Below are 27,632 nucleotides of genomic sequence, written 5' to 3'. Positions count from 1 at the left end.
CCCCATGTCTCAAGGTTCTGTCCCCAGTTAGTAACAGTTCATTCCCCATGTCTCAAGGTTCTGTCCCCAGTTAGTAACAGTTCATTCCCCATGTCTCAAGGTTCTGTCCCCAGTTAGTAACAGTTCATTCCCCATGACTCAAGGTTCAGTCCCCAGTTACTAACAGTTCATTCCCCATGTCTCAAGGTTCTGTCCCCAGTTAGTAACAGTTCATTCCACATGTCTCAAGGTTCAGTCCCCAGTTAGTAACAGTTCATTCCCCATGTCTCAAGGTTCAGTCCCCAGTTAGTAACAGTTCATTCCCCATGTCTCAAGGTTCAGTCCCCAGTTAGTAACAGTTCATTCCCCATGTCTCAAGGTTCAGTCCCCAGTTAGTAACAGTTCATTCCCCATGTCTCAAGGTTCTGTCCCCAGTTAGTAACAGTTCATTCCCCATGTCTCAAGGTTCAGTCCCCAGTTAGTAACAGTTCATTCCCCATGTCTCAAGGTTCAGTCCCCAGTTAGTAACAGTTCATTCCCCATGTCTCAAGGTTCAGTCCCCAGTTACTAACAGTTCATTCCCCATGTCTCAAGGTTCTGTCCCCAGTTAGTAACAGTTCATTCCACATGTCTCAAGGTTCAGTCCCCAGTTAGTAACAGTTCATTCCCCATGTCTCAAGGTTCAGTCCCCAGTTAGTAACAGTTCATTCCCCATGTCTCAAGGTTCTGTCCCCAGTTAGTAACAGTTCATTCCCCATGTCTCAAGGTTCTGTCCCCAGTTAGTAACAGTTCATTCCACATGTCTCAAGGTTCAGTCCCCAGTTAGTAACAGTTCATTCCCCATGTCTCAAGGTTCTGTCCCCAGTTAGTAACAGTTCATTCCACATGTCTCAAGGTTCAGTCCCCAGTTAGTAACAGTTGATTCCCCATGTCTCAAGGTTCAGTCCCCAGTTAGTAACAGTTCATTCCCCATGTCTCAAGGTTCTGTCCCCAGTTAGTAACAGTTCATTCCACATGTCTCAAGGTTCAGTCCCCAGTTAGTAACAGTTCATTCCACATGTCTCAAGGTTCAGTCCCCAGTTAGTAACAGTTCATTCCCCATGTCTCAAGGTTCTGTCCCCAGTTAGTAACAGTTCATTCCACATGTCTCAAGGTTCAGTCCCCAGTTAGTAACAGTTGATTCCCCATGTCTCAAGGTTCAGTCCCCAGTTAGTAACAGTTCATTCCCCATGTCTCAAGGTTCTGTCCCCAGTTAGTAACAGTTCATTCCACATGTCTCAAGGTTCAGTCCCCAGTTAGTAACAGTTGATTCCCCATGTCTCAAGGTTCTGTCCCCATTTAGTAACAGTTCATTCCCCATGTCTCAAGCTTCTGTCCCCAGTTAGTAACAGTTCATTCCCCATGTCTCAAGGTTCTGTCCCCAGTTAGTAACAGTTCATTCCACATGTCTCAAGGTTCAGTCCCCAGTTAGTAACAGTTCATTCCCCATGTCTCAAGGTTCAGTCCCCAGTTAGTAACAGTTCATTCCCCATGTCTCAAGGTTCTGTCCCCAGTTAGTAACAGTTCATTCCACATGTCTCAAGGTTCAGTTCCCAGTTAGTAACAGTTCATTCCCCATGTCTCAAGGTTCTGTCCCCAGTTAGTAACAGTTCATTCCACATGTCTCAAGGTTCAGTCCCCAGTTAGTAACAGTTCATTCCCCATGTCTCAAGGTTCTGTCCCCAGTTAGTAACAGTTCATTCCACATGTCTCAAGGTTCAGTCCCCAGTTAGTAACAGTTCATTCCCCATGTCTCAAGGTTCAGTCCCCAGTTAGTAACAGTTTATTCCACATGTCTCAAGGTTCAGTCCCCAGTTAGTAACAGTTCATTCCCCATGTCTCAAGGTTCAGTCCCCAGTTAGTAACAGTTCATTCCCCATGTCTCAAGGTTCTGTCCCCAGTTAGTAACAGTTCATTCCACATGTCTCAAGGTTCAGTCCCCAGTTAGTAACAGTTCATTCCCCATGTCTCAAGGTTCAGTCCCCAGTTAGTAACAGTTCATTCCACATGTCTCAAGGTTCAGTCCCCAGTTAGTAACAGTTCATTCCCCATGTCTCAAGGTTCTGTCCCCAGTTAGTAACAGTTCATTCCACATGTCTCAAGGTTCAGTCCCCAGTTAGTAACAGTTCATTCCCCATGTCTCAAGGTTCTGTCCCCAGTTAGTAACAGTTCATTCCCCATGTCTCAAGGTTCAGTCGCCAGTTAGTAACAGTTCATTCCCCATGTCTCAAGGTTCTGTCCCCAGTTAGTAACAGTTCATTCCCCATGTCTCAAGGTTCAGTCCCCAGTTAGTAACAGTTCATTCCACATGTCTCAAGGTTCAGTCCCCAGTTAGTAACAGTTCATTCCCCATGTCTCAAGGTTCTGTCCCCAGTTAGTAACAGTTCATTCCACATGTCTCAAGGTTCAGTCCCCAGTTAGTAACAGTTCATTCCCCATGTCTCAAGGTTCAGTCCCCAGTTAGTAACAGTTCATTCCCCATGTCTCTATCTTCAGTCCCCAGTTAGTAACAGTTCATTCCACATGTCTCAAGGTTCAGTCCCCAGTTAGTAACAGTTCATTCCCCATGTCTCGAGGTTCAGTCCCCAGTTAGTAACAGTTCATTCCCCATGTCTCAAGGTTCAGTCCCCAGTTACTAACAGTTCATTCCCCATGTCTCAAGGTTTAGTCGCCAGTTAGTAACAGTTCATTCCTCATGACTCAAGGTTCAGTCCCCAGTTAGTAACAGTTCATTCCACATGTCTCTATCTTCAGTCCCCAGTTATAGACAGCGCATGCAGTGAATAAGCAAAATTAGATTTTTTAAAAAATTCTTTCATGGGATGTGGTCATTGTGGTCATGGCCAGCATTTATTTCACATCCCTAATTGCCATTGAGAAGGCGGTGGTGAGCCGCCTTCATAAACCACTGCAGTCCATGTGATGTAGGTACATCCACAGTGCTGTGAGGCAGGGAGTTCCAGTATGTTGACCCAGCGACAGTGAAGGAATGGCGACAGAATTCCAAGTCATTATGATGTGTGACTTGGAGGGACACTCGTTTTTTCTGTTGAAAATATAACCTCTGGTGATAAGGTGAGTACTACTAAAGTGTTTTTTTTTGAAGACTTTAGATTGAAGTGGGTAGAACGAGGCCCCTTGTATAATTTGTATTTTTTTTAATTAAGGGAGTAATTAATTAACTTAAGGGTAAGTCATGACAGGAGAGCTCAGCCCTGTGATCTGCTCCTCCTGCACAATGTGGGAAATCAGATGCGCTTCCAGTGTCCCTGACGACCATGTGTGCAGGAAGTGTATCCATCTGCAGCTACTGACTACCCGCATTGCAGAGCTGGAGCTGCAGGTGGATTCACTGTGGAGCATCCGCGATGCTGAGGACGTCGTGGATAGCACCTTTAGTGAGGTGATCACATCGCAGGTAATGGCTGCACAGGCAGAAAAGAGATGGGTGACCACCAGACGGAGTAGTAGGTGCAGGCAGGTAGTGCAGGAGTCCTCTGTGGCCATGCCCCTCTCAAACAGATATACCGCTTTGGATACTGTTGGGGGGAATGAGCTCCCAGGGGAAAGCAGCAACAGCCAGGTTCGTGGCACCACAGAGGGCTCTGCTGCACAGCAGGGGAGGAAAAGGGTTGGAAGAGCTATAGTGATAGGGGATTCTATCGTAAGGGGTACAGATAGGCGTTTCTGTGGCCACAAACAAGACTCCAGGATGGTATGTTGCCTCCCTGGTACTAGGGTCAAGGATGTCTCGGAGCGGCTGCAGGACATTCTGAAAGGGGAGGGTGAGCAGCCAGAGGTCGCCGTCCATATTGGTACTAACGACATAGGCAGGAAGAGAGATGAGGTCCTGCAAAGTGAATATCGGGAGTTAGGCAGAAGGTTAAAAAGTAGGACCTCTCGGGTTGTAATCTCAGGATTACTCCCTGTGCCAAGTGCTAGTGAGGGTAGGAATAGGAGGATTAGGCAAATGAATGCGTGGCTGAAGAGCTGGTGTAGACGGGAGGGCTTCAGCTATTTGGATCATTGGGATCTCTTCTGGTGCAGAGGTGAACTGTACAAGAAGGACGGATTGCATCTAAACTGGAAGGGGACCAATATCCTTGCGGGGAGGTTTGCTAGCACTACTCGAGAGGGTTTAAACTAGTCTTGCAGGGGGTTGGGACCAAAAGTAGTAGTCTCTCAGATGAGATAGTTGAGGCAAATGTAGAGGTTAGAGCAAGCAAGTCCAGTAGGCAGGCCGGGCAGGGGCAGGCAGGACAGGGAGCGTGGAATGTCTGGTAGGCTAAACCGCATTTAATTTAATACAAGAAGCCTTACAGGTAAGGCAGCTGAACTCAGAGCATGCATCAGTACATGGGATTGTGATATTATAGCTATTACGGAAACGTGGTTGAGGGGTGGGCAGGACTGGCAGCTCAATGTTCCGGGGTACCGATGCTTCAAGCGTGACAGAGGTGGAGGTAAGAGAGGAGGGGGAGTTGCACTATTGATTAGGGAGGACATCACGGCAGTACTTAGAGAGGATATCCCGGGGGGAATGTCCAGCGAGGCCATATGGGTAGACCTTAGAAATAAGAAAGGGGTGATCACTTTGATGGGATTATACTATAGGCCCCCCAATAGTCAGAGGGAAGTGGAGGAGCATATATGTAGGGAAATCACAGATAGGTGAAGGAATTATAGGGTTGTAATAGTAGGTGATTTTAACTTCCCTAATATTGACTTCCCTGATATACACTGTTTGGGATCTTCTTCTCCCTGCTGCTTTCACAAGTGTTCAAGTATTCAGATGAAGGAATTTTCCTCCACACAAGATCAGATGGCAGATTGTTGAACCTTGCCCGTCTAAGTTCCTCATCAGGGAACTCCTCTTTGCTGACGATGCTGCATTAACATCTCACACTGAAGAGTGTCTGCAGAGACTCATTGACAGGATTGCGGCTGCCTGCAATGAATTTGGCCTAACCATCAGCCTCAAGAAAATGAACATTACGGGACAGGATGTCAGAAATGCTCCATCCATCAATATTGGCGACCACGCTCTGGAAGTGGTTCAAGAGTTCACCTACCTAGGCTCAACTATCACGAGTAACCTGTCTCTCGACACAGAAATCAACAAGCGCATGGGAAAGGCTTCCACTGCTATGTCCAGACTGGCCAAGAGAGTGTGGGAAAATGGCGCACTGACATGGAACACAAAAGTCAGAGTGTATCAAGCCTATGTCCTCAGTACCTTGCTCTACGGCAGCGAGGCCTGGACAACATGTGTCAGCCAAGAGCGACGTCTCAATTCATTCCATCCTCGCTGCCTCCGCAGAATCCTTGGCATCAGGTGGCAGGACCACATCTCCAACACATAAGTCCTCGAGGCGGCCAATATCCCCAGCATATACACCCTACTGAGCCAGCGTTGCTTGAAGTGGCTCGGCCATGTGAGCCGCATGGAAGATGGCAGGATCCCCAAGGACACATTGTACAGCGAGCTCGTCACTGGTATCAAACCCACCTGCCGTCCATGTCTCCGTTTGAAAGACGTCTGCAAACGTGACATGAAGTCCTGTGACATTGATCACAAGTCATGGGAGTCAGTTGCCAGCAATCACCAGAGCCATAAAGACGGGGCTAAAGTGCGGCAAGTCAAAGAGACTTAGCAGTTGGCAGGAAAAAAGATAGAAACGCAAGGGAGAGCCAACCGTGTAACAGCCCCGACAACCAATTTTATCTGCAGCACCTGTGGAAGAGTCTGTCACTCTTGAATTGGCCTTTATAGCCACTCCAGGCACTGCTTCACAAACCACTGACCACCTCCAGGTGCTCACCCATTGTCTGTCGAGACAAGGAGACCAAAGAGAATATTGACTGGGACTGCCTTAGTGTGAAGGGATCAGATGGGGAAGAATTTGTTAAGTGTGTCCAGGATAGTTTTCTGAAGCAGTATGTGGATGGCCCGACTAGAGACGGGGCTACACGCGACCTCCTCTTAGGAAATGAGGCTGGGCAGGTGGTTGATGTCTCAGTGGGGGAGCACTTTATGACCAGTGACCATAACTATTAGCTTCAAGATAGTTATGGAAAAGGAAAGGACTGGTCCTCAGGTTGAAGTCCTAAATTGGGGGAAGGCTAATTTTGATGGCATCACAGAGGAACTCTCAAAAGTTGAATGGGAGAGGCTGTTTACAGGTAAAGGGAAGTCTGGCAAGTGGGAGCTTTTAAAAGTGAGATAGGAAGAGTTCAGGGCCTGCATGTTCCTGTTAGATGGAAGGGCAAGGCTGGCAGGACTGGCAAGTTTAGAGAACCTTGGTTGATGAGGGATATTGAGGGTCTGGTCAGGACAAAGAAGGAGGCACATATCAGGTATAGGCAGCTGGGATCAAGCGAGTCCCTCGAGGAGTATAGGGGATGTCGGAGTACACTTAAGAAAGAAATTAGGAGGGCGAAAAGGGGCCATGAGATTTCTCTGGCAGTTAAGATGAAGGAGAATCCTAAAAGATTCTATAAGTATATTCAGAGTAAAAGGGTAGCTTGGGAAAGAGTAGGTCCCCTTAAGGATCAGTGTGGCAATCTATGTGTGGAGCCATGGGAAATGGGCGAGGTCTTAAATGAATATTTCTCATCCGTATTTACCATGGAGAAGATCATGGAAGCTAGTGAGTTCAAGGGAGGGAACACCAATGTCCTGGAGCATATCAACATTTCAAAGGAGGAGGTGTTGGAGGTTTTGAAGCACATTAAGAAAGGGGTGATCACTTTGATGGGATTATACTATAGGCCACCCCAATAGTCAGAGGGAAGTGGAGGAAAATTCCCCAGGGTCTGACCAGGTGTATCCTAGGATGCTATGGGAAGCAAGTGAGAAGATTGCTGGGGCCCTGGCAGAGATTTTTGTATCATCGTTAGCCACGGGTGAGGTACCGGAAGACTGGAGGATAGCTAATGTTGTGCCTTTATTTAAGAAGGGCAGCAGGGATAAGCCAGGGAACTACAGGCCAGTGAACCTTACATCAGTGGTGGGAAAGTTATTGGAAGGGATTCTGAGAGACAGGATTTATATGCATCTGGAAAGGCAAGGTCTGTTTAGGGATCGTCAGCATGGCTTTGTGCGTGGGAAATCATGTCTCACGAATTTGATTGAGTTTTTTGAGGAGGTGACCAAGAGGATTGACGAGGGCAGGGCGATGGATGTCATCTACATGGATTTTAGCAAGGCCTTTGACAAGGTCCCGCATGGTAGTCTGGTCTGGAAGGTTCAAACACATGGGATCCAGGGTGAGCTAGCAAATTGGATGCAAAATTGGCTTGGTGATACGAGGCAGAGGGTGGTATTGGAGGGTTGTTTTTCAGATTGGAGGCTAGTGACCAGTGGTGTGCCGCAGGGATCGGTGCTGGGCCCTCTGTTGTTTGTCATATATATTAATGACTTGGATGCGAATGTAGGGGGCATGATTAGTAAATTTGCAGAAGACACCAAAATTTGTGGTATAGTGGACAGTGAAGAAGGTTGTTTAAGGTTACAACAGGATATAGATCAACTGGGAAAGTGGGCAAGGGAGTGGCAAATGGAATTTAACGCAGACAAGTGTGAAGTGAGGCATTTTGGGAAGTTAAACCAGGGCAGGACATATGGAGTGAATGACAGGACCCTGGGGATTGTTGTTGAGCAGAGAGACCTTGGGGTGCAAGTACACAGTTCCCTGAAAGTGGCAACACAGGTAGACAGGGTGGTGAAGAAGGCGTATGGCATGCTTGCCATCATCGGCTGAGGCATTGAGTACAAGAGTTGGGACATCATGTTACAGTTGTACATAACGTTGGTTAGACCGCATTTGGAGTAGTGTGCAGTTCTGGTCGCCGCACTACAACAAAGATGTGATTAAGCTGGAGAGGGTGCAGATAAGATTCACAAGGATGTTGCCTGGTTTGGAGGGCTTGCGTTATAAAGAGAGATTGGATAGGCTGAGTCTGTTTTCCCTGGAGCGAAGAAAGCTGCGAGGGGACATGATAGAGGTATATAAAATTATGAGAGGTACAGATAGGGTAATAGCCAGAGTCTGTTTCCCATAGCAGGGGTGACTAAAACTAGAGGGCATAGATTTAAGGTGAGCAGGAGGAGGTTTAAAGGGAATCAAAGGGGTAAATTTTTCACACAAAGAATAGTGGGTATCTGGAATGAGCTGCCTGAGGAGGTGTTGGAGGCAGGAACAGTAGCAACTTTTAAGAGGCATCTAGACAGGTACTTGAATTAGCAAGGCATAGAGGAATATGAAATTCATGCAGGCAGGTGGGATTAGTATAGATAGGCATTATGGTTGGCATGGACGCAGTGGGCCGAAGGGCCTGTTTCTATGCTGTACGACTCTGTGACTTGCAAATGGTGGCATTCCCATGCATCTGCTATGCTTGGCCTTGTAGGTGGTCGAGATAATGGGGCTGGAAGGTACTGTCAAAGGAGCCTTGGCAAGTTGCTGCACTGCATCTTGTAGATGGTACACACTGCTGCTACTGTGCACCAGTGGTAGAGGGAGTGAATGCTTAAGGTGGTAGATGGGGTGCTGATGAGTCAAGCTGCTTTGTCCTGTGTGGTGTTGAGCTTCTTGGGTGTTGTTGGAGCTGCACTCAGCTGAGATTAACATCTGTCATAGGAAAAATGTTAGAAGCTATTAAAAATGCCATAGCAGGGCACTTAGAAACATTCAAGGTAATCAGGCAGAGTCAACATGATTTTGTGAAAGGGAAATCATGTTTAACCAATTTACTGGAGTTCTTTGTGTTGTAGATTAAGTCAAACCGGTGGATATACGTGGATTTTCAAAAGGCATTTGATAAGGTGCCACATCAAAGGTTATTGTGTAAAATAAAGGCTGTGTTTGCTGACAACGCAACCACTAGGAGGCACTGCAGTGGCACATGCGCAAATGTAGCCTGTGCCACTAAAACGTCACAGTCTGCAACGTCAGGCAGCTGCCAGGGCTAAAGATGGCGCTGCTCAAATAATCACACAAAGACAACCTTAACACATGGCAGCACACAACGGCCGGAGGGAAAGCGCGAGCAGGCTGGGGACGGAGGGAGTGAGCGAGCGTACAGGGTGGTGGTGGTGGTGGTGGGGAGGGGGCAGAAGTGAGCGGGTGGCTGGGGGTGGGGGGGGGAAGTGAGCGAGCTGGCGGGGAGGAGACCTCACCCGCCACCACCAAGGTCTCCGGCCGCGCTCTCCGCGATTCCCCCACCCCTGCTCTCTCCCCGCGTTACGCAATGACGTCATCTGCGCATGCGCCAGTCAGTCCTGGCAATGCGGAACGTAGCGCATGCACAGAGAGTAGGAGTCAATCTGCACAATGCTGGCTGCATTGTCAATAATCACTTTGTAAAATAAAAGCTCATGGTGTAGGGGGAAACATTTTGGCATGGATAGAAGATTGGTCAGCTAACAGGAAACAGAGAGTAGGCATAAATGGATCATTTTCTGCTTGGCAAGATGTAATATGTGGTTTGCCACAGGGATCGGCGCGGGGGCCTCAACTTTTTACAATTTATATTCATGATTTGGATGAAGGGGCCAAAGGTATGGTTGCTAAATTTGCTGATGACACAAAGATAGGTAGGAAAAAAGTTGTGAAAAGGACATAAGGACTCTACAAAGGAGTATAGATAAGTTAAGTGAGTGGGCAAAAATCTGGCAAATGGAGTATAATGTGGGAAAATGTGAAATTGTCCATTTTGGCAGGAAGAATAAAAAAGAAACATATTATCGAAATGGTGAAAGATTGCACAGCTCTGAGATGCTGAGGGATGAGTGTCCTAGTGCATGAATCACAAAAGGTTAGTATGCAGGTACAGCAAGTAATTAGGAAAGCTAATAGAATTTTATTGTTTATTGTGAGGGGAATTGAATACAAAAGTAGGGATGTTATGCTTCAGCTAGACAGGGTATTGGTGAGACCACATCTGGAGTACTGTGTATTTAAGGAAGGATGTGAATGCATTGGAAGCAATTCAGAGAAGGTTTACTAGAATAACACCTGGAATGGGCGGGTTGTCTTATGAGGTAAGGTTGGACAGGCTAGGCTTGTATCCACTGGAGTTTAGAAGAGTAAGAGGCGACTTGATTGAAATATATAAGATTCTGAGGGGTCTTGACAGGGTGGATGTGGAAAGGATGTTTCCTCTTGTGGGAGAATCTAGAACAAGTGGTCACTGTTTAAAAATAAGGGGTCGTCCATTTAAGACAGAGATATGGAGAAATTTTTTCTCTCAGAGGGTCGAAAGTCTTTGGAACTCTCTTCTTCAAAAGGTGTTGAAAGCAGAGTGTTTGAATATTTTTAAGGCAGAGATAGATAGATTCTTGATAAGCTAGATGATGAAAGTTAATTGGGGATTGGCGGGAATGTGGAGTTGAGGTTACAATCAGATCAGCCATGATCTTGTTGAACGGCGGAGCAGGCTCGAGGGGCCGAGTGGCCTACTCCTGCTACTAATTCGTAATGTTGTATGTTTGTCTTTCACCAATACTTCATTTCTGCAATCAGTGTTTTTGTCAAGACTAAACATTTCCATGCACAAAATAAATTCGGATTTATTTCTAACACAGCAGCATGCTCAAAAGAGATGAAAGTATAAGGTGAAAGGTTTGAGGCAGTCTCTGAAGGGGGTTTCTTGTTTCTGTTTCTGTGTTTCCAGCTCCCTGTCGAGTCTTTGTAGGCTGCTGTTACTTTTCATTGTGACCTAATATTCTTCTTCAACCTTGTTCCACGTAAGAGACTTGTCTCTCTTTGAGGTTCACATGTCTTCACAAGATTCAATTCAATAGAAAGAGAGGAGAGCAGCCAGGAGAGGAGGTTCTGCTTCAGTCCCAGAGCACAGGCTTTTCTGATCAGTTCAAAGTTCTGTGGCCAGTTCAAATGCTGCAACAGCTAGCTAGTCATGTGACTAAACTGGTTTGACCACGTCTGTTTGTGTATTCGGGCATCTTAGCAGTTAACCTGAAACGTTCTCTTCCCTCACCCTCAATGTCTGGAAATCAGAACTACATTGTGAATTGAATGTCCTTTTAAGCACTGCTGTTAATATGCTAATATGTCTCTCCAGCTAAAATCTGGCAATTTTCTAAAGCCTGTTCTTTCTTCACCAACAGTTTAAAATCAATGTTCAAGTGGCGAAATTAATTTTCCTCATTCTTGGCAGGTGGGGGTCTGCATTACAATGGCCCTGCAGTACAAAACCAGATGGATTGTGCACGGGAGGCTGTACAACAAGGGAGCAAAGATGAAATAGATATGATTGATCTGCCACAGTATTATATAAAGAACAATTGTCAGATCTGCTGTGCCCATTACTATCAGTTAGTTAGTCAGGCATTTAGAGAAATGGCAATTTCCTCGGGAGAGGATGAGAATCACCAACAAATTAACCGTCAGCATGAGAGAGAGAAAATATTCCACAAATTACAGATTATACAGAGGGACATTCACAGTGAAGAACAACTTGTTGACAACATTCTTGAAGACAGAGGTGGAATAATACTTCAATCGAGGAACACCAGGGTGATTTTCACTGAGTGATGGTGTAAAACGGGAGACATTGATATTAACTTAAATGGAATAGAAGATCGGGTACAGTGTATAATGGGTGTCTGATTCAGTATCGCATGTTTACACCACTGGCCAAAGTTAAAATTATACTCATCCCCTTCAGCTTTGGGGGTTCTGTAATGAATAAGAACTGAGTCTGTACCTAGTGACCAACCCCGTATTCTTCCCTTTACTTCCACTACATGGTATGGGTCTTATCCAAAGTGAAAATTACACCCAGTATTTCCATCTCTTTTAGTAGTTACAGGGAAGTTACAAAATCTGCAAGTGTAATAACAATTAACATCCAGCAATGTGTTTCACACCACTAAATATATTTCAATGAAATGGTTAGTCTAGTCCCCACCATCATGCAGTTGGAAATTGACTCATTAAAATAATCCACAATGTCAACAAAGTAGTGAGCTATGATGGAGAGACATTGCTGATCTTGTTCAGCGCTCGACCTTTCTTCACTTTGTCTACTACGACGTATTTCAAAGGGCCACAATAAATAATTTTGCCCAGTATTATGTAAGATCATGTTGTGGTTATGTTACTGGACTGGTAATCCCGAGGTTTTGACCAACAATCCAGAGAATGTGACTCCAAATCTGACCATTGCAGCTTGAGAATTTGAAATAACTTCCAATCCCAAAATTTAAAAAAAGACATCAGCAAAACTGATCATGAAGCGGTCATGTTGGTGAAAGTGAAGAGAAACTGTGATCCTTACCAGCTCTTGTATGACTCCAGGTAACTGTCCTCTGAAGTGGATGAGGAAGTAATTCAATTGCATCAAGGCAAATAGTGATGGACAATCAATGCCAGCCTTGTCAGTGACATTCACATCCTGAGAATGAATTAAATAAAACGGAGTAATACACTTATATCCCATTGTAAATGGTTAATAAATCAAATAATAATCATTAATAGCAAGTACATAGTCACAAATTCTCATATTATACAATTATTATTATGTTTGGATACAAAATATAATCATACCTGGTGCTTTGGTGAACAAAGAACAAAGAGCAGTACAGCACAGGAACAGGCCATTCGGCCCTCCAAGCCTGCGCCGATCATGATGCCTGTCTAAACTAAAACCTTCTGCACTTCCGGGGTCCGTATCCCTCTATTCCCTTCCTATTCATGTATTTGTCAAGATGCCTCTTAAACGTTGCTATCGTATCTGATTCCACCACCTCCCCTGCCAGCAAGTTCCAGGCATTCACCACCCTCTGTGTAAAAAACTTGCTTTGCACATCCCCTCTAAACTTTGCCCCTCGCACCTTAAATCTATGTCCCCTAGTAACTGACTCTTCCACCCTGGGAAAAGGCCTCTGACTATCCACTCTGTCCATGTCGCTCAGAACTTTGTAAACCTCTATCATGTCGCCCCTCCACCTCTGTCGTTCCAGTGAAAGCAATCCGAGTTTATCCAACCTCTCCTCAAAGCTAATACCCTCCAGACCAGGCAACATCCTGGAAAACCTATTCTGTACCCTCTCCAAAGCCTCCACGTCCTTCTGGTAGTGTGGTGACCAGAATTGTAAGCAATATTCCAAGCGTGGCCTAACCAAGGGTCTGTACATCTGCAGCATGACTTGCCTATTTTTATACTCTATGCCCCGACCGATGAAGGCAAGCATACCGTATGCCTTCTTAACTACCTTACCCACCTGCGCTGCCACTTTTCAGTGATCTGTGGACCTGTACACCCATATCTCTCTGCCTGTCAATACTCCTAAGAGTTCTGCCATTTACTGTATACTTCCCACCTGCATTAGACCTTCCAAAATGCATTACCTCACATTTGTCCGGATTAAACTCCATCTGCCATTTCTGCGCCCAAGTCTCCAACCGATCTATATCCTGCTGTATCCTCTGACAATCCTCATCACTATCCGCAACCCCACCAACATTTGTGTCGTCCGCAAACTTAATCAGACCAGCTACATTTTCCTCCAGATCATTTATATATACTACAAACAGCAAAGGTCCCAGCACTGATCCCTGCGGAACACCACTAGTCACACCCTCCATTCAGAAAAGCACCCTTCCACTGATACCCTCTGTCTTCTATGACTGAGCCAGTTCTGTATCCATCTTGCCAGCTCACCTCTGATCCCGTGTGACTTCACCTTTTGTACCAGTCTGCCTTGAGGGACCTTGTCAAAGGCTTTACTGAAGTCCATGTAGACAACATCCACTGCCCTTCCTTCAATCATTTTCGTCACTTCCTCAAAAAACTCGATCAAGTTAGTGAGACACGACCTCCCCTTCACAAAACCATGCTGCCTCTCGCTAATAAGTCCATTTGTTTCCAAATGGGAGTAAATCCGATCCCGAAGAATCCTCTCTAATAATTTCCCTACCACTGACGTAAGGCTCACCAGCCTGCAATTTCCTGGATTATCCTTGCTACCCTTTTTCAACAAAGGAACAACATTGGCTATTCTCCAGTCCTCTGGGACCTCACCTGTAGCCAATGAGGATACAAAGATTTCTGTCAAGGGCCCAGCAATTTCCTCCCTTGCCTCCCTCAGTATTCTGGGGTAGGTCCCATCAGGCCCTGGGGACTTATCTACCTTAAATGTTTTTCAAGACACCCAACACCTCCTCCTTTTTGATATCGACATGAACCAGACTATCTACACTCCCTTCCCGAGACTCATCATCCACCAGGTCCTTCTCTTTGGTGAATGCTGATGCAAAGTACTCATTTAGTAACTTGCCCATTTCCTTTGGCTCCACACATCGATTCCCTCCTCTGTCCTTGAGTGGCCAACCCTTTCCCTGGCTACCCTCTTGCTCTTTATATACGTATAAAAAGCCGTGGGATTCTCCTTAATCCTGTTTGCCAATGACTTTTCATGACCCCTTTTAGCCCTTCTGACTCCTTGAACATAGAACATAGAACAGTACAGCACAGTACAGGCCCTTCGGCCCACGATGTTGTGCCGAACCTTTAACCTACTCTAAGATCAAACTAACTACCTACCCTTCATTTTACTATCGTCCATGTACCTATCCAAGAGTCACTTAAATGTCCCTAATGTATCTGCTTCTACTACCACTGCTGGCAGCGCATTCCACGCACCCACCACTCTCTGTGTAAAGAACCTACCTCTGACATCTCCCCGAAACCTTCCTCCAAGCACCTTCAAATTATGCCCCCTGGTGATAGCCCTTTCCACCCTGGGAAAAGGTCTCTGGCTATCCACTCTATCTATGCCTCTCATAATCTTGTACCCCTCTATCAAGTCACCTCTCATCCTTCTTCGCTCCAATGAGAAAAGCCCAAGCTCCCTCAATCTTTCTTCATAAGACATGCCCTCCAGTCCAGGCAGCATCCTGGTAAATCTCCTCTGCACCCTCTCTAAAGCTTCCACATCCTTCCTATAATGAGGCGACCAGAACTGAACACAATATTCCAAGTGTGGTCGAACCAGGGCTTTATAGAGCTGCAGCATACCCTCGCGGCTCTTAAACTCAATCCCCCTGTTAATGAAAACCAGCACACCATACGCCTTCTTAACACCCCTATCAACTTGGGTGGCAACTTTGAGCGATCTATGGACATGGACCCCAAGATCTCGCTGTTCCTCCACACTACCAAGAATCCTGTCTTTAAGCCTGTATTCTGCATTCAAATTCGACCTTCCAAAATGAATCACTTCACACTTTTCCAGGTTGAACTCCATCTGCCACTTCTCAGCCCAGCTCAGCATCCTGTCAATGTCCCGTTGCAACCTACAACAGCCTTCCACACTATCCACAACTCCAGCAACCTTCGTGTCATCAGCAAACTTGCTAACCCAGCCTTCCACCTCCTCATCCAAGTCATTTATAAAAATCACAAAGAGCAGAGGTCCCAGAACAGATCCCTGTGGAACACCACTGGTCACCGAGCTCCATGCTGAATACTTTCCATCGACTACCACTTGCTTAAGTTCCTTCCTACTTTCTTTATATTCTTCAAGGGCTTCGTCTGTTCCCAGCCTTCTAGCCTTTACGAACGTTTCCTTTTTCTTTTTGACTTTCTTTCTTTTGGGCCTCCTTATCTCGAGAGACAATGGATACGCGCCTGGAGGTGGTCAGTGGTTTGTGAAGCAGCGCCTGGAGTGGCTATAAAGGCCAATTCTGGAGTGACAGGCTCTTCCACAGGTGCTGCAGAGAAATTTGTTTGTTGGGGCTGTTGCACAGTTGGCTCTCCCCTTGCGCCTCTGTCTTTTTTCCTGCCAACTACTAAGTCTCTTCGACTCGCCACAATTTAGCCCTGTCTTTATGGCTGCCCGCCAGCTCTGGCGAATGCTGGCAACTGACTCCCACGACTTGTGATCAATGTCACACGATTTCATGTCGTGTTTGCAGACGTCTTTTTGACTAGGCTCACAATATCCCACAATATCCAAGGTTCCCGAAACTTGCCAAACTTATCCTTCATCCTCACAGGAGCATGCTGGTCCTGGATTCTAATCAACTGACGTTTGAAAGACTCCCACATGTCAGATGTTGATTTACCCTCAAACAGCCACCTCCAAACTAAATTCTTCAGTTCCTGCCTAATATTGTTAGAATTACCCTTCCCCCAATTTAGCACCTTCACCCAAGGACTATTCTTGTCTTTACCCACAAGTCACTGTTCCCGAAATGCTCCCCCACTGAAACTTCGAACACCTGGTCGGGCTCATTCCCCAATACCAGGTCCACTACGGCCCCTTCCCTAGTTGGACTATCTACATATTGTTTCAAGAAGCCCTCCTGGATGCTCCTTACAAATTCTGCCCCATCCAAGCCCCTAGCACTAAGTGAGTCCCAGTCAATATAGGGGAAGTTAAAATCACTCACCACAACAACCCTGTTGCTTTTACATCTTTCCAAAATCTGTCTATATATCTGCTCCTCTATCTCCCGCTAGCTGTTGGGAGGCCTGTAGTAATCCCCCAACATCGTGACTGCACCCTTCCTATTCCTGAGCTCTGCCCATATTGTCTCACTGCATGATCCCTCCGAGGTGTCCTCCCGCAGTACAGCTGTGATTCTCCTTAACCAGTAATGCAACTCCCCCACCCCTTTTACATCCTCCTCCATCCCGCCTGAAGCATCTAAATCCCGGAATGTTTAGCTGCCAATCCTGTCCTTCCCACAACCACGTCTCTGTAATAGCAACATCATCATAGTTCCAAGTACTAATCCAAGCTCTATGTTCATCTGCCTTACCTGTTATGCTTCTCGCATTGAAACAAATGCACTTCAGACCACTAGTCCAGCTGTGCTCAGCAACATCTCTCTGCCTACTCTTCCTCTCAGTCTTACTGGCCTTATTTACTGCTTCCCCCTCAGTTATTTCACCTGCTGACCTACTGCTCTGGTTCCCACCCTCTTGCCACACTAGTTTAAACCCTCCCGAGTGACGCTAGCAAACCTCGCAGCCAGGATATTTGTGCCCCTCCAGTTTAGATGCAACCCGTCCTTCTTGTACAGGTCCCACCTGTCCCAGAAGAGATCCCAATGATCCAGATATCTGAAACCCTCCCTCCTACACCAGCTGTTTAGCCACGTGTTCAGCTGCACTATCTTCCTATTTCTAGCCTCACTGGCACGTGGCACAGGGAGTAATCCCAAGATTACAACCCTAGAGGTCCTGTCTTTTAACTTACTACCTAACTCCCCCTGCAGGACCTCATCACTCTTCCTGCCTATGTCATTGGTACTGATGTGTACCACAACCTCTGGCTGTTCACCCTCCCCCTTCAGAATGCCCCCTGCCCGTTCAGAGACATCCTTGACCCTGGCACCAGGGAGGAAACATACCATCCTGGAGTCTCTTTCACAGAAGCGCCTATCTGTGCCCCTGACTATAGAGTCCCCTATAACTATTGCTCTTCTGCTCTTTGTCCCACCCTGCTGAACAACAGAGCCAGCTGTGGTGCCACTGCTCTGGCTGCTGATGCCCTGCTCTGCCCTGATAGGCCATCCCCAACAGTATCCAAAATGGTATACTTGTTAGAGAGGGGGATAGCCACAGGGGATTCCTGCACTGACTGCCTGCCCCTTCTAGCGGTCACCCATCTATCTGCCTGCACCTTGGGTGTAACCACTTCTCTAAAACTCCTGTCAATGATGCTTTCCGCCACCTGCATGCTCCTAAGTGCATCCAATTGCAGCTCCAACCGATCCATGCGGTCTGTGAGGAGCTGCAACTGGGTACACTTCCTACAGATGTCGTTGTCCGGAACACTGGAAGCGTCACGGACCTCCCACATCCCCTCTAACTGATATTTCTAGCACTAATTAATAAATTAATTTAAAATACTTATTAAATCCTTGCTAAATTAAGTTACAATTAACTCTGTGGCCCTTAGCGCTAGATTTCGGCACAGTGGCGCAGTGGTTAGCACCGCCGCCTCACAGCTCCAGCGACCCGGGTTCAATACTGGGTAGTGCCTGTGTGGAGTTTGCAAGTTCTCCCTGTGTCTGCGTGGGTTTCCTCCGGGTGCTCCGGTTTCCACCCACATGCCAAAGACTTGCAGGTTGATAGGTAAATTGGCCATTATAAATTGCCCCGAGTTTAGGTAGATGGTCGGGAAATATAGGGACAGGTGGGGATGTGGTAGGAATATGGGATTAGTGTAGGATTAGTATAAATGGGTGGTTGATGGTTGGGGCTTTTTCAGTGGTGTATCTCTATCTATCTATCTAACCTTGGCAGAAAGGGGCCTCTAGCGAAGGGTAACAACTTGCACTGAGTTTGTAAGTGATTTAGTTAAGTCTGAAACTAGAGTCTTAAGTCTAAACAAAGCAAACTTCGTAGGTATGAGGGGTGAGGTGGTCAAGGTAGATTGGGAAACTACATTAAAAGTTATTATGGTAGGCAACAATGACTAGCATTTAAAGAATGAATGCATAATTTTCAATAAATATTAATTGTTAAGCCAGAAAAACCACAGAAAAAGTGGTGCACTGGGGCTAACAAGGGGAGTTGGTACTGGATCAGAAGAAGTAGCTTATAAATGTTGCCAAAACGTGTAGTAAGTCTCAGATTTGAAGGATTTTATAATTCTGCAAAGGAGGACCAAGAAACTGGCAAGAGACATAAAACAGATTGTAAACATTTCCATAGTATGTCAGCAGGAAGAGATGAGCGAAAGTTAAAATTGGCCCTTTAGAGGCAGAGACAGGTGAAATTATAATGGGGAATAAGGAAATGGCAGAGAGATTAAACAAATATTTTATATTTGGCTTCACGGTAGAAGACACAAAAACATTCTGGAAATAATGGGGAAGTCAAGGAAATTGCAAGAACTAGGAACTTAAAGAAATCAGCATAAGAAAAGTAATAGTACTGGAAAAATTAATGGGACTCAATATTTTACAAAACCTGCACCTGGCATCCTGCATACGAGGAGTTTAAAAGAGACTGCTGGTTTTGATCTTCCAGAACTCCTTCAATTCTAGAACAATTTCCAAGGATTGGAAGGTAGCAAACATAACCACACTTTCTTAACAAAGGAGGAAGAAAGAAAACAGGGAACCATAGGTCAGTTAGCCAAGGGGCTGTCAACAGTGCTATCAAGCGGCACTTGCTCAGTTTGGGTTCCACCAGGGCCATTCAGTTCCTGACCACATTACAACCTTGGTCCAAACATGGACAAAAGAGCTGAACTCCAGAGGTGAGGTGAGAGAGACTGCCCTTGACATCAAGGCAGCATTTGACAGAGTATGGAATCGAGGAGTCCTCGCAAAATTGGCATCAAGGGGAATCAAGGAGAAAACTCTCCACTGGTTGGAGACATACCTAGCACAAAGGAAGATGGTTCTGGTTGTTGGAGGTCAATAATCTCAGTCCCAGGACATCACTGCAGGAGTTCCTCAGAGTAGTGTCCTAGGCTCAGAATTTTCATCTGCTTCATCAATGACCTTCTCTTCATCATAAAGTCAGAAGTGGGGATGTTCAGTGATGATTGTACAATGTTCAGCACCATTTGCCATTCCTCAGATACTGAAGCAGCCCGTGTCCAGATGCAGCAAGACCTGGACAACATCCAGGCTGGGTTGATAAGTAGCAAGTAACATTCACACCACACAAGTGTCAGGCAATAACCATCTCAAAAAAAAGAATCTAACCATCTCCCCGTAATGTTCAATGACATTACCTCACTGAATACCCCACTATCAACATCCTGAGGGCTACGATTGGCCAGAAAATGAACTGGACCAGCCACATAAATACTGTGGCTACAAGAGCAGGTCAGAGGCTTGAAATTCTGTGGCGAGTAACTCACCTCCTGTCTCCCCAATGTCTGTCCATCGTCTACAAGGGACAAGTTAGGAGTGTGATGGAATACTCTCCACTTACCTGGATCTGTATTACTACAATTATTCAGGGCTCTGGTGAAACTACATCTGGAGTACAGTGTGCAGTTTTGGTCTTCTTACCTATGGAAGGAAATGCTTTACCTGGAGGGAATGCAACTAAGATTCACTAGACTGGTTCTTGGGATGAGGTGAGTGTCCCTATGTGGCCAATTCTACAAAGCTAGTTGGTAATGGATAGAACCTGGGCAAATTTTTAAGCCTTTTTTTATTTAGTTACAAACAATACACCTCCTCACCCTCAAAACCAGTCTGTGTGTATTTACAGGGACTCAGTGAAACCCCAGTTAATGCCCAACAGCTCCATAAAATTAAACACAATAAATACATAGTGAATACTATGAGGAGAAATTGAGTGGACTAGGCCTAAACTCCCTGGTGTTTTTAAGAATGAGAAGTTAACTAATTGAAACAGATAAAATTATTAAAGAGCTTCACAGGCAAGATACTGGGAAAATGTTTCCCCTGGCGGGGAATCGAGAATACGGGACCACAGCACCAGAATATGCAGTCGGCCATTGAGGACTGGGATGAGGAGAAAGTCCTTGATTTAAAGACTTGTGATTCTTTGCAATGCTCTCACCCAGAGAGCTGGGTATGTTCAGTCATGGAAATACTCAGAGAGGGACTGACAGATTGTCAGGTATTAATAGAGTTAAGGGATGTGGGGATAATATAGGAAGATGGAGCTGAGATAAAAGATCAGCCATGATATTACTGAATGGTAGAGCAGGTTTCAAGGCCAAAATAACCTACACCAAGTCCCATTGTTACCTATAAACTTGAATTGTACTGTGTGGCTTTATTTTTCCTTTTTCGCTTGAAGTGCAGGGGCACTTTAATTTTTTTACAGCATCTGCGTGCACGCATTACTAATCACAGAACAATGCTTGCACTGTAACTTTAAAGCTGTTCCACAGCTACACTGATTACTGGGAGCACTGCCAGTGCCCATTTCTTATCTTAGACACTGGCAGATCACACTGGGCCCGACCACCCAGGTTACACGTGGTCTGATAACAGTGGACCCGTCCTCCCCGGGTTACACACTGTCTGATCTCACTGGTGTCCTGCAGCACCCAAGATATTCTTTACTGACATGGATGTTTATAGCACAAAATTCAACCATCAGGCCGCCGTGTCTGCACCGAGTCTTTGTGAGAACAAGTTTAAACTAATCTCACTGTCACAGGTACTCCCATCGATCTGTATCTTCAAACATCTATTCAATTTCCCTTAAAAGTTACAATGGTCTTTTCTGACCTGCTCCCCCGACCCACCCCACCCCTAGTGTCATATACTCTTCAATCCAAGAACTCCCGCTTTGTGATACCTCAATTAATCTGTCCTGTATCACTGATAGGATTTCCAGAACCACACAATCCTTTATAACTGAAGCAGCATTTTCCCCATGGGCTTTTAACCAGGTTTTTTATCATTTTAATATTCCATCCCCTTTTTCTGGTTTGCCTGAACAGAGTGAATACTCGTTACCTCCCGTGTTTCACATCATGAAAGGAATTGACGGGATATTACTGAGAAAGAAATATCAGTCGGGGTAAATCAGAACAAGAAGGAAGAATATTAAATGAGATCACCAATTCATACAGGCAATAGGCTAGCTTAACCAGTTATATCTTCATAGCTCAGTCCCTTAAACTCTGGTATTAACCTAAACAATTCCACCTGGGACTTCCTGAAAAGCCAGTATGTTCTTCCTGGGACAGACATCCAAAACTGAACACTTGAGTTCCAACTAACTTAATTGCACTGGGCCTTTAAGAGTTTTTTGAAGGAATATGAAAGTAACCTTTAATGATTTCTGTATTGAGAGTCGAACTCACTTTGCCAATCTCCCAGTAATTCCCTACTCACCCTGTATACTAATCTGTAACTTTTCAATCCAAAATGTATTGTCTCACATTGTTCTACATGAAGCTACTTCCACAATCCCACCACTGACATTCTGAGCTGCCAAGGATTGACAGAAACTCTGCACTCGTGTTCATGATCTGCACTGACTGCTGCTGGAGTGTACAGAGTGTGGAGAAGGGAGTTTGGTAAGTGACAGGATTTTAAGGGCTAATCTCTCTGAAGTCCAGTTTTTGTTTTGTTTACATTTAGCAATGAACTAAAATTACTATTTCAGTTTAGAGGCAAGTTAAGTCTCTTACAGTTTTAAACAGGGGTATACAAGCTCTCAGAGTAGCTGCAACTAGTTAATTAGGTAGCTAGCTTAAACGGGTTTCAGAGCTGACTTCTCCTTGTTTTCAGAGTGTGAATACAGGGGTCTCTGAGTACTGCTTGTCTGCACAGAGTGTACAGTGTGAAGAAGGGAGATTGATAAGTGAGGAAGCTGGGTAAGGAATGGAACTGTAAAATAATTAGGAAAATTAAATTTAATTTCATTAACACAAGATAGATGGCAGGATAGGTGATGTATCGTGGCTGCAGTAGGTGGGAGCTTCTGGATGCCATGGCAATCCATGGCAACCACGTCTGTGGTAAGTGCCTGTGGCTTGAGGAGCTTCGGCTCAGAGTAGATGAGCTGAAGACGAAGCTGCAGACATTGCGATGCATCAGGGAGGGGAAAAGTTACCTGGACACTTTGTTCCAGAAGGCAGTCACACCCCTTTAGGATCGGGTAATTGGTTTTGGTCAGGAACAGGAGGGTGTGACAGCGAGTCAGGCTGGTAAGGTGGTGGCGAAGGTGGGAGTGGAGGAGCCACAGCCCTTACAATTGAGCAACAAGTTTGAGGTTCTTGCAGCTTGTATGGACAAGAGCGAGGGCTGTAGTGTGGATGAGCAGACTGACCATGGCACAGCAAGCAGTTCAAGCAGATGTATTGCATTTGTCTTCACCATAGGGGATACAGGTAACATCCCAGAAATAGCTGTAAATCAGGAAACGGAAGGGAGGGAAATTAAAGAAAAATTGCAATCACCAGGGAAGTGGTACTGAGCAAATTGTGGGGGCTGCGGGCTGACAAGTCCCCGGGCCTGATGGACTTCATTCTAGGGTCTTAAAAGAAGTGGCTAGTGAGATAGTTGATGCATTGGTTCCAATTTTCCAAAATTCCCCAGATTCGGGGAAGGTTCCATTAGACTGGAAAATTATTCAAAAAGGGAGGGAGACAGAAAGCAGGAAACTACCCACCAGTTAGCTTAACATCTGGCATCAGGAAAATGTTAGAAGCTATTATTAAAGGCACTTCGACAAATTCAAGGTAATCAGGCTGAATCAACAAGGTTTTGTGAAAGGGAAATCATGTTTAACCAACTTATTGGAGATTTTGAAAAATTAAGATGTGCTGTGGATAAAGGGGAACCGGTGGATGCACTGTACTTAGATTTCCAGAAGGCATTTGATAAGGTGCCACATCAAAGGTTATTGCGGAAAATAAAAGCTCATGGTGCAGGTGGTGACATGTTGGCATGGATAGAAGACTGGCTAGCTAACAGGAAACAGAGAGTAGGCATAAATGGGCCATTTTCTGGTTGGCAAGATGTAACTAGTGGTGTGCCACAGGGTTCAGTGCTGGGGTCTCAACTTTTTACAATTTATATAAATTACTTGGATGAAGGGACCAGAGGTATGGTTGCTAAATTTGCTGATGACACAAAGATAGGGAGGAAAGTAAGTTGTGAAGAGGCCATAAGGAGGCTACAAAGGGATATCGATAGGCTAAGTGAGTGGGCAAAGACCTGGCAAATGGAGTATAAAGTGGGAAAATGTGAAATTGTCCAGTTTTGCAGGAAGAATAAAAAAGAAGCATATTGTCTAAATGGTGAGAGATTGCAGAGCTCTGAGATGCAGAGGGATCTAAGTGTTCCAGTGCATGAATCACAAAAACTTAGTATTCAGGTACAGCACGTAATTAGGAAAGCTAATAGAATGGTATAGTTTATTGCGAGGGGAACTGAATACAAAAGTAGGGAGGTTATGCTTCAGTTATACAGGGCATTGGTGATATCACATCTAGAATAATGTGTACAGTATTGGTCTCCTTATTTCAGGAAGGATGTAAATGTGTTGGAGGCAGTTCAGAGGTGGTTTACTGGATTGCCACCCGGAATGAGCGGGTTGTCTTATGAGGAAAGGTTGGACAGACTGGGCATATTTTCACTGGAGTTTAGAAGAGTGAGGGGGAACTTGATTGAAGTATATAAGATCCTGAACAGTTTTGACAAGGTGGATGTGGAAAGTATGTTTCCTCTTGTGGTTGAGTCCAGAACTAGGGGACACTGTTTTAAAATGAGGAGTCGCCCTTTTAGGACAGATGAGGAGAAAATTTTCCTTCAGAGGGTTGTGCGACTTTGGAACTCTGTTTCTGAAGTTGGTGGAGCCGGGGTCATTGAATATTTTTCAGGTGGAGGTAGATAGATTCTTGTTAGGCAAAGGAATCAAAGATTATCAGGGTGAGATGGGAGTGTGGCATTCGAAACACAAACAGATCAGCCATGATCTTACTGAATGGCAGAGCAGGCTCAAGGGGCCGAGTGACCTACTCCTGCTCCTAATTCGTATGTTGGTATGGTTAATCGCAGCAGACCACTTTTAAAAATGAGAGGGATGATGGAGAACAGCAGCAGATTCAGCTGGGGGGGGGGGGGGGGCGGTGGCGGGGAGGGTACCAATGTTAAACAGACCATCCTTGGTCACTGCCTGAGCGAACACTTCCCACAGAATGGCTATAGCCACGGGGGAATAGATTTACCACAGGAACCCATGGAACATCATGTCCCTGGGAGAAGACAGCTTTAAATGGGAAGGGGAATGAATTAATGCGGAACGATTCAGAATCAGGTTCAGAAACTACATTCACATTATCTGCGCTGTCTTCATAAATCCATTTACCATCAATTCCTGGTTTACTTTGTACAAATCAGAGTGTGATCATTTCAGTTGATCCTTGTTTGTAGGATTTTTCCCTGAGTTTCACCCTCTGATGTAAGGTCGCTTCTGCTATGAGATTGGTTTGTATCTGAAGAACTTTAAGAAAAAAAGCTGCCGTTTCTTATAAAAACAAATTGAACCGGTTTGACAAATCCTCACCCAGTTCAGCTGTAAAGAATGTTTAAGGCTAGTTAGAAATGTTTCTTTCTCACTTCCTATTCAATAAGTTCAGTAAAACAGACACAAGGTTAAACACCAATTGTTACATCTGCATCTTGAACATGATGAAAATTCACACTGATTAGCTGATGTTTGAAGTTTTAGTCAAACACCCGAGAGCTCTTTCATTACCTGAGTTGCTCAGTATTGAGTGGGGGAAGTACATGGGTGCCGTTAAACCCTGTGGGCCGACTCCGCCAGAGGTCCGGAACCTGCTTTCCTGTAACTTCAAAACTGAAATCTTCCCCCAAAGATGCAGTATGTATTGTGGTAAACATCCACAGTGAGGAAGAGAAGTCCAGGGCCCACCCCTGTCACAGCTCCCTAGGATGATCTAACACTCTGATTATCTCACACCATCCCTCTTCAAAATGAAAGGAGGGTGCAGAACAACAGCGGCCTGATCCGAGGACCCTCATTGTTAAACAGACCACCCTCAGTAACTGTCTGAGTTCACACTGAGCAACTGGATATAGTCATGAGGAAAAGGAATGGCCACAGCAGCCCATACAACATAATCTCACTGGGAGAAATTATCTTTCAAAAGGAAGATTAAAGACAGAATGGAACACAGGCTCAGAAACTATATTAACCTTACCTTGATCCACAGATTCTCCGTTTCCACGGGCAGCCTCCCAGTTCCGTCCTTGTAAACCTGTTGCCACCAATCCCGAGGTTGTTCCTGGTTTTCTTTCAGCAAATCATCATTTGGTAATTGGATCTGATGCTTCTGTCCTCTGACTGGAAGCTGCTGTTTAAAATAAATACAAGTCGAACTGGTTTAACAACTCTTTCAACCGTGAACAAAGTTAGTCACAAACATTTCAGATTTCCAGCACCCGCAGTATTTTGATTTTAATTCTTTATTAAATACTGTCTCACGGCCCATTCAATAGAAATGAATCATTCCCTTTCTGTCTGAAACTGCATTCAATGCTCCACCAATTCCCTGATGTTTGGCCTTTCGGACCAACACTTAACAGTCAATGTCTGATGTTTCCTCAAAGATCAACACCTCAAAAGATCAACACTTTAACCATTTAACTATTGAATGAAGGTGTTGTTGAATGAGGAGGAAATTATTTTGCCATGGTTACTCCTATTATGTTCAGGATGGTATTCACTCCAGCTGTCTGTTGATCCTTCACCCGGTGCTCACCGATCTACATTGGGTCCCAGCCTGGCAACGCCTCGATTTTAATATTTTTATTTCTCCAGTATAATTCCCTCCATGCTCTCACCCCTCTCTATCTCTGTCACCTCCTCCAGCCCTGTAACCCTCCAAGATCTCTGTGTTCCTCCAACTCTGGCCTCTTCTACACATCCAATTTCCTTTGTCTCGAAATTGGCATCCAAGCCTTGAACTGTCTAGGCCCTAAGCTCCAGAATTTGCTCTCGAAGCCGAAGCAGCTCCCCCTCCCTCCACGCTGAAGATGATTTTAAAACTCACCACTTTAACCAAGCATTTACTCAAATGAAATGTGAGGTGCTGCAGTGCATCTTGTAGATGGTACACACTGCTGCCACTGTGCGTCGGTGGTGGAGGGAGTGAATGTTGAAGTTGGTGGATGGGCTGAGTTCCAGGCCTTCTCCCCTACCCACCCAAATGTTGTTACATTTGAAAAGGGGAGAAAATGGCTTTGCCCATGGGATACACTGGACAGATTCCTGTGTGGACTGGTGGATGAAAGAATCCAGTCCAAGTTAAAGGCCTGCTCGGGTCTGCAAATGAAATCCAACCCAAGCCCAACCCGGCCCAAGTCCTTTCATTTTTTCCTGCGCCCGACCCCACCCGACCCAACCACCGGAACGTTCAGTTAAACTAGCTTCTGTTTTTCACTTTTTAAGCTTGTGCAGATAAGCAACAAATACTATAACTGGATTTGAAAGGTTGTTTAAAAAGTACATTAAGATTGGAGCCACATACCGAAGCTAGTGAGCCGAAGATTGTTACCATAGAAGTTAGTGATTGTTTGGTCACTGGTTAAACAGAAACCCAATGGAGTTGTGTCCAGACAGGTTGTCCCACACTGTACCAGTATCTGTATTGTTTAAAATAAACACAGCATTGCCCGAAGGCTCAGAAAATATTATACATTACCAAGTCTCCTGCTTTACAGGTCAAAATATTTGATGCAAGTTTATCCAGTGAGCAGCTGAGATAGAGACGAGGAATGTCCTGAGTGATTAATTATTATAAAATATACATTCCTATATTAAAGAGGTTGTGCTCTCTTTGGCCTCCTTATCTCAAGAGAAAGCGCCTGGAGGTGGTCAGTGGTGTGTGGAGCAACGCTTGGAGTGGCTATAAAGGCCAATTCTAGAGTGACAGGCTCTTCCACAGGTGCTGCAGAAATATTTGTTTGTCGGGGCTGTTACACAGTTGGCTCTCCCCTTGCGCTTTTGTCTTTTTCCCTGCCAACTGCTAAGTCTGTTCGACTCGCCACACTTTAGCCCCGCCTTTATGGCTGCCCACCAGTTCTGGCGAACGCTGGCAACTGACTCCCACAACTTGTGATCAATGTCACAGGACTTCATGTCGCATTTGC

The 27,632-nt window shown here is 45.3% G+C and overlaps 1 protein-coding gene across 6 annotated transcripts in view; it reads right to left on the bottom strand.

Moving 5' to 3' along the window:
• Positions 1-27,231, bottom strand: part of LOC137361309 (NACHT, LRR and PYD domains-containing protein 3-like) — a 145,907-nt gene extending 118,676 nt beyond the window's left edge. For 3 of the 6 annotated variants that reach the window (XM_068026194.1, XM_068026197.1, XM_068026198.1), the window contains exons 1-3: positions 27,011-27,067; positions 25,682-25,834; positions 12,322-12,438 (exon numbers count right to left, since the gene is read on the bottom strand). The gene's annotated coding sequence lies outside the window, so the exon portion shown is untranslated. Of the gene's footprint in view, positions 1-12,321; positions 12,439-25,681; positions 25,835-25,965; positions 26,008-26,533; positions 26,593-27,010; positions 27,068-27,184 lie in introns of those variants that run through there. The other 3 variants (XM_068026193.1, XM_068026195.1, XM_068026196.1) reach the window with 3 other exon arrangements.
• Between the last annotated feature and the right edge of the window lie 401 nt (positions 27,232-27,632).

This window comes from Heterodontus francisci, unplaced genomic scaffold (genome assembly GCF_036365525.1).
Source record: "Heterodontus francisci isolate sHetFra1 unplaced genomic scaffold, sHetFra1.hap1 HAP1_SCAFFOLD_506, whole genome shotgun sequence".
NCBI classification, from domain to species: domain Eukaryota; kingdom Metazoa; phylum Chordata; class Chondrichthyes; order Heterodontiformes; family Heterodontidae; genus Heterodontus; species Heterodontus francisci.
Note: the sequence above shows the minus strand (reverse complement) of the source record. Positions and strands in the feature narration are given on the sequence as shown.